The sequence below is a fragment of the Entelurus aequoreus genome, linkage group LG23 (genome assembly GCF_033978785.1).
Source record: "Entelurus aequoreus isolate RoL-2023_Sb linkage group LG23, RoL_Eaeq_v1.1, whole genome shotgun sequence".
NCBI lineage: Eukaryota > Metazoa > Chordata > Actinopteri > Syngnathiformes > Syngnathidae > Entelurus > Entelurus aequoreus.
Genome location: NC_084753.1, coordinates 22,544,978 through 22,551,616, shown reverse-complemented (window position 1 = coordinate 22,551,616; position 6,639 = coordinate 22,544,978). Strand labels below are relative to the sequence as shown.

The following is a 6,639-nucleotide window of genomic DNA, read 5'->3' as shown; positions in this document are numbered from 1 at the left end:
TGCGGCGATGAATCCAAATGGACAGTTTGTATGGCATGAATGTGATTCACATGTAGCACCTTGTCTAATCTTAAACATGTGGCCAGGATTATAACCATGACAACTAAAGGGGGATGACCGTTTATTGTAAAATACATATAAAACACAATTTCAATAGAAGGCCTTGTTTGACCTGTTAGATTTTGATTACACAATCTTAGATTAACTAAAAATATCCCCTCTCAGCATTGTTAGAGCCCAGATTGATTAAACCTCCTTAAAAGTGGACGCTTGGATTTCATCAGCTGACGTCCTTTCCCCTCCACAGTCCACATTCCTGACCGACTTACAGTAAGTGGACCCAGGAACAGGAATCTAAGGACCTTTCAATCAGGTGAGTGGTCTTAACCACAACTGGACTGTGGCTACTGTACCCTAGGAGGTCACTTATCAACACAGTGATTGATCAGGTGTCTAAAATATTGATTGAGGTTGACAAACGCTGACAGGGTGCAATCAGGAAAACTACTATTCAACAGGATCTTTGTAAGAATATACTGCAAAAACACAAACTTTCTTAGCTTGCTGCAATTACAAGGATTTTTTTTCTTTTTCTTTTTCGGCCATTATCATTTGCGGCCTTGACAGATAAAGGAAAAACTTTACTATCAAAAGAGCCATTTTGCATACTCTTACACTAAAAAAGATAGACTGAAGTGCAAAAATTAACACATCTTATAAACTGTTAAAACCTATAATCTTTTATTTTATTTTACAGGGAAAGGAATGTGCTCATGCAGTATTAAACATCTCTCTCATTGAACACACACACACACACACACACACACACACACACACACACACACACACACACACACACGCACACACACACACACACATTCACACACACACACACACACATATTATGGTATTTGTTACCTTCTTGAGACCTCCGAAAAATGCCTACTTCTTGAGGACCAACCTTTTTAGATAAATAAAGATTTGTATTTACAACATTAATAATAAATACATACTATGCAAATATAAAAAAGTAAGCTTTTAGTTAATTATATATATATATATTTTTGTTTGTAATTAGTTTTTAATCTTCATTATTTACATCAAGTTATATGTCTCCATATACATTTTTTTTAATTTTTTAATTTTGGCCAAAGGGGGCCCATTTCAATTTCTTACACACACTTATGACATATGTTGGCCAGAGGGGGGGGGGGGCCTTAAATTTTTTGCACACACTTGTTATTTCATATGTTGACCAGAGGGGGAGCACTTTTAAAACCGACACACAGTCAATTTGAAAAACACCTCCTTTTTGGGACCACCCTAATTTTGATACATTTCACCACCAGATGAGACATTCTCTATTAGATGCCGGAAAAAGCTGAAGCTTGTTTCTTTGGACCGCTCAAAAGCTCATTGATTGGCTTTCTGGGGCTGCCTTTTTGCCAACGTGTCAATGATTTCACAGGACTGACCAATCAGCGATCAAAGAAGAGTGAGTTGGCCTCCACAATGCAATATGAATCACAAACAAGTTAGCATGTAACTAACTATATTGTAAATACGGCGGTATTGCGGTTACAAAATTCTTACAATAAGGCCGTGATGTGTGACGATAAATGAGAGCTGAGGTACACTTGCCATTGTAGTTTTTTCCTGGCACTCCTGAGTGAGGCTGTCTGAGAAGCAAACCACATCTCCCATAATCCCCTGCTCAGTAAAAGACAGCAGGAAACACAAAAGGAGCAAAGTGGAAAGTCAAGCCAGTGGATCCTTCTGCAAAGTTTAAATCGGACGTTTGGATGCATTTTGGCTTCGCAGTCAAGGAAAATTAATGCAATATCTGCAAACACGGTGCAAAATACAAGCAACAAGATCACTGGGATTAATTATCACTGGGTCAAGATTATTGAAGCAAAGCCAAGATGTAAGCCAGCCCAAACATCAATTCGTGAGGCATATTTATCAAGTTTCCGTCATGACAGCATGCTTAGAATGTAATTTTTAAAGACACTTTACTGAAACTTTTTTATGTTTGCTTGTTATGTTGCAATGTTCTTTGCACTCTGAAAATACCTCTTGCTGGTTACAAATAGGGTTATAAAATTTTAGCATTTGGTTCGTGACATTGATACAACGTTGATTATACATACATGTCCTTTAAAACATAACTTTGAAACAACGCTGCAAAATAGTTGTATTTGTAAATTGAGACAATGTTGATGTCCAACGTTGAATCCACGTTGTTGGTTGGGAAATGTCCAAATTTTAATGGTCAAATCAACGTCAGAACCCAACATTGATTAAACATTGTCAAAAAACATGTTGTTGCAGCATTGTATTTGTCTTGTTAAATATTGGTTGGGAAATGACCAAAATTCAATGGTCAAATCAACGTCAGAACCCAACATTAAATAAACGTCGTCAAAAAGCATGTTGTTTCAACGTTAAGTTTGAGTTGCTCAGCGTCAGGACACAATTCAACAAGTTTTCAATGTTGTTTTAATGTCTTGTGCCTGCTGCGGTTACAGTAAGTGTGTTCATTCTTAACATAAGTAGCACTTAATTTTCCACATCTCTGCATTTTTTCCAAGTCATCTGTTTTTCTTTAACATTACTGCAATAATATCGTACCGTGGCTTTAACACTTTGATAATATCGCACCCTGAGAGTTTGAGATAGTTACATCCCTACGAACAAGTATACAAAAAATCCAAACAAGTCTAGTGCTCCTCACAAAGGTAGTTATGTTGTTGATGGCTTGCGCTTAGGCAGTGTTCTCCAACCACCTGTCCGGGGACCGGTACCGGTCCGTGACACATTTGGTAGCAAGCCGAACAGAAACAATAACTAATGTATAAACTACAGCATTTTCTTTGACTTAACTTTCTGCCTGTCCTACTAAACGTCCCAATAAGCTTGTTAATAGATGTATATTACAACTTCTTTGTTGTAGTACGTGGGACAATGCACATCAATGGCCATATAAAATGTTAATGTGCCAGATTGTCGCCAAAGGGAAATTTTTCATGCTCATTTTTTTGCTGTTTTTATATGCCACACATAGAAAGCTGGTCCGTGAAAATAATGCATACATCAAACCAGTCCCTGGTGGACAAAAGGTTGGGGAACACTGCGCTAAGGTATTATTAACCGAAATTGCAGCTGAAATGTTTGCAACTTGCTTGCAGTTGCATTTTTCCAAGCAAAAGATATAACAAGAACACCACCGGCTAGGATACCATTACTGGTTTAACAGAACACATTTAGTCCTAAAAATTGTCTATAGTTTTTAAAATGACTAAGTTAGTGTCATAAACATATTTGCTGGGCTGAAGAAAAAAATTGGTGTCAACACGCACATGCAGGGAGGGTTTGATTGATTGATTGAGACTTTTATTAGTAGGTTGCACAGTGAAGTACATATTCCGTACAATTGACCACTATATGGTAACACCCGAATAAGTTTTTGAACTTGTTTAAGTCGGGGTCCACTTAAATTGATTCATGATACAGATATATACTATCAGATATATACTATCATCATAATACAGTCATCACACAAGATAATCACATTGAATTATTTACATTATTTACAATCAGGGGTGTGGAGGGGGGGAGGGGAGGGCGTGCACAAATTTACAGTCAAGTTGTTGTTTTGACACGTTATTATGCCATCTATCCAAATCGCTGTTATTAGCTATCAACATCCGAAGTTAATGCGCGTGCACGTGTTACGTACGTCATTTTGTCCTAAAACCGTAAGAGGGCGGTATGTACTGCGTCAAATACATTGGAAACTTGGGCATCTGTTTAAATGTTGCAAACTTCCAATTTAAGTGTCAGTATTTTGTTGCAGCCGACGTGGCTCTGTTCCCAGCCAGGATATACAAGGTTGTATCTGTATATATATATATACTATATATATATATATATATATATATATATATATATATATATATATATATATATATATATATATATATATATATATATATATATATATATATATATATATATATATATATATATATATGTATATGTATGTGTATATATATGCATTTATGTATGTATATACAACCCCGTTTCCATATGAGTTGGGAAATTGTGTTAGATGTAAATATAAATGGAATACAATGATTTGCAAATCATTTTTAACCAATATTCAGTTGAATATGCTACAAAGACAACATATTTGATGTTCAAACTGATAAACTTTTTTTTTTTTTTTGCAAATAATCATTAACTTTAGAATTTGATGCCAGCAACACGTGACAAAGAAGTTGGGAAAGGTGGCAATAAATACTGATAAAGTTGAGGAATGCTCATCAAACACTTATTTGGAACATCCCACAGGTGAACAGGCAAATTGGGAACAGGTGGGTGTCATGATTGGGTATAAAAGTAGATTCCATGAAATGCTCAGTCATTCACAAACAAGGATGGGGCGAGGGTCACCACTTTGTCAACAAATGTGTGAGCAAATTGTTGAACAGTTTAAGTAAAACCTTTCTCAACCAGCTATTGCAGGGAATTTAGGGATTTCACCATCTACGGTCCGTAATATCATCAAAGGGTTCAGAGAATCTGGAAAAATCACTGCATGTAAGCAGCTTATCCTGTGACCTTCGATCCCTCAGGCTGTACTGCATCAACAAGCGACATCAGTGTGTAAAGGATATAACCACATGGGCTCAGGAACACTTCAGAAACCCACTGTCAGTAACTACAGTTGGTCGCTACATCTGTAAGTGCAAGTTAAAACTCTCCTATGCAAGGCGAAAACCGTTTATCAACAACACCCAGAAACGTTGTCGCTTCGCTAGGCCTGAGCTCATCTAAGATGGACTGATACAAAGTGGAAAAGTGTTCTGTGGTCTGTCGAGTTGACATTTCCAATTGTTTTTGGAAACGGTGGACGTTGTGTCCTCCGGACCAAAGAGGAAAAGAACCATCCGGATTGTTATAGGCGCAAAGTTGAAAAGCCAGCATCTGTGATGGTATGGGGGTGTATTAGTGCCCAAGACATTGGTAACTAACACATCTGTGAAGGCGCCATTAATGCTGAAAGGTACATACAGGTTTTGGAGCAACATATGTTGCCATCCAAGCAACGTTACCATGGACGCCCCTGCTTATTTCAGCAAGACAATGCCAAGCCACGTGTTACATCAACGTGGCTTCATAGTAAAAGAGTGCGGGTACTAAACTGGCCTGCCTGTAGTCCAGACCTGTCTCCCATTGAAAATGTGTGGCGCATTATGAAGCCTAAAATACCACAACGGAGACCCCCGGACTGTTGAACAACTTAAGCTGTACATCAAGCAAGAATGGGAAATAATTCCACCTGAGAAGCTTAAAAAATGTGTCTCCTCAGTTCCCAAACGTTTACTGAGTGTTTTTAAAAGGAAAGGCCATGTAACACAGTGGTGAACATGCCCTTTCCCAACTACTTTGGCACGTGTTGCAGCCATGAAATTCTAAGATAATTGTTATTTGCAAAAAAAAAAAAAGGTTTATGAGTTTGAACATCAAATATCTTGTCTTTGTAGTGCATTCAATTGAATATGGGTTGAAAAGGATTTGCAAATCATTGTATTCCGTTTATTTTTACATCTAACACAATTTCCCAACTCATATGGAAACGGGGTTTGTATATATAGATATGTATCTTCTTTTTTTAATCTTTTTTACTATTTATATTACTATATTATTGTGTATGCACCTTAGGGGATCTGCTCCAATTTTGTTGTTCTTTCAACCTGTTCACTGTAATAATGACAATAAAACTCTATTCTATTCTATTCTATTCTAACATTAAACAAAATGATAATGCAATCTTGAAAAACCAAAGTAAATGTATTGATTTCATTCTGTTAATGTTATTTCATAGAAGCAATAAATTATCAAACAAATTGTTTCCCATTCATTTACTCTAAAACATGCATCTAATCCCTTCAAGCCACATCCCCTTTACGCAAGCCAGTATATATCTCATTTCTATTATCAAATCTACTATATTTGGTAAAACAAGTGTTAAAGATGAGGCAGCACAGTGGAACAGGGGTTAGTGTGTGTGCCTCACAATAAGAAGGTCCTGGGTTCGATCCCCGGTCTCCGGGTCTTTCTGTGTGGAGTTTGCATGTTCTCCCCGTGACTGCGTGGGTTCCCTCCGGTTACTCCGGCTTGTTCCCACCTCCAAAGACATGCACCTGAGGATAGGTTGATTGGCAACACTAAATTGGCCCTAATGTGTGAATGAATGTGAGTGTGGATGTTGTCTGTGTTGGCCCAGGGTGTACTCCGCCTTCTGCCTGAGTGCTGCCGGGATAGGTTCCAGCACCTCCGTGACCCCGAAAGGGACACGCGGTAGAAAATGGATGGATGAATGGAGTGTAAAGGTGCCTGGAGAGGTGTTATTTTGTGTCTACAAGGCTCTAATAATGTTAATAAATAACCAATAACATTTTCATTTGTAAATTTTCAGAATGTGCTTGTTCTATGTTTTGAACAAAAAAACCAATCTGAAGATTTTACCAAATCTACTCCCACTTGGGAGTAGATTTTTCTCTGTGTGGCCCCCGATCTAAAATTAGTTTGACACCCCTGTGTTAGACACTGTTAGGTAAAGTTTTAGCA

At 37.6% G+C, this 6,639-nt stretch overlaps 1 protein-coding gene across 1 annotated transcript in view; it reads left to right on the top strand.

Moving 5' to 3' along the window:
- Window positions 1-343: 343 nt before the first annotated feature.
- si:ch211-225h24.2 (uncharacterized protein LOC564539 homolog) overlaps window positions 344-6,639 on the top strand; it is a 74,020-nt gene continuing 67,724 nt past the window's right edge. The window contains exon 1 of the mRNA XM_062034670.1: window positions 344-373. The gene's annotated coding sequence lies outside the window, so the exon portion shown is untranslated. The remainder of the gene's footprint in view (window positions 374-6,639) is intronic.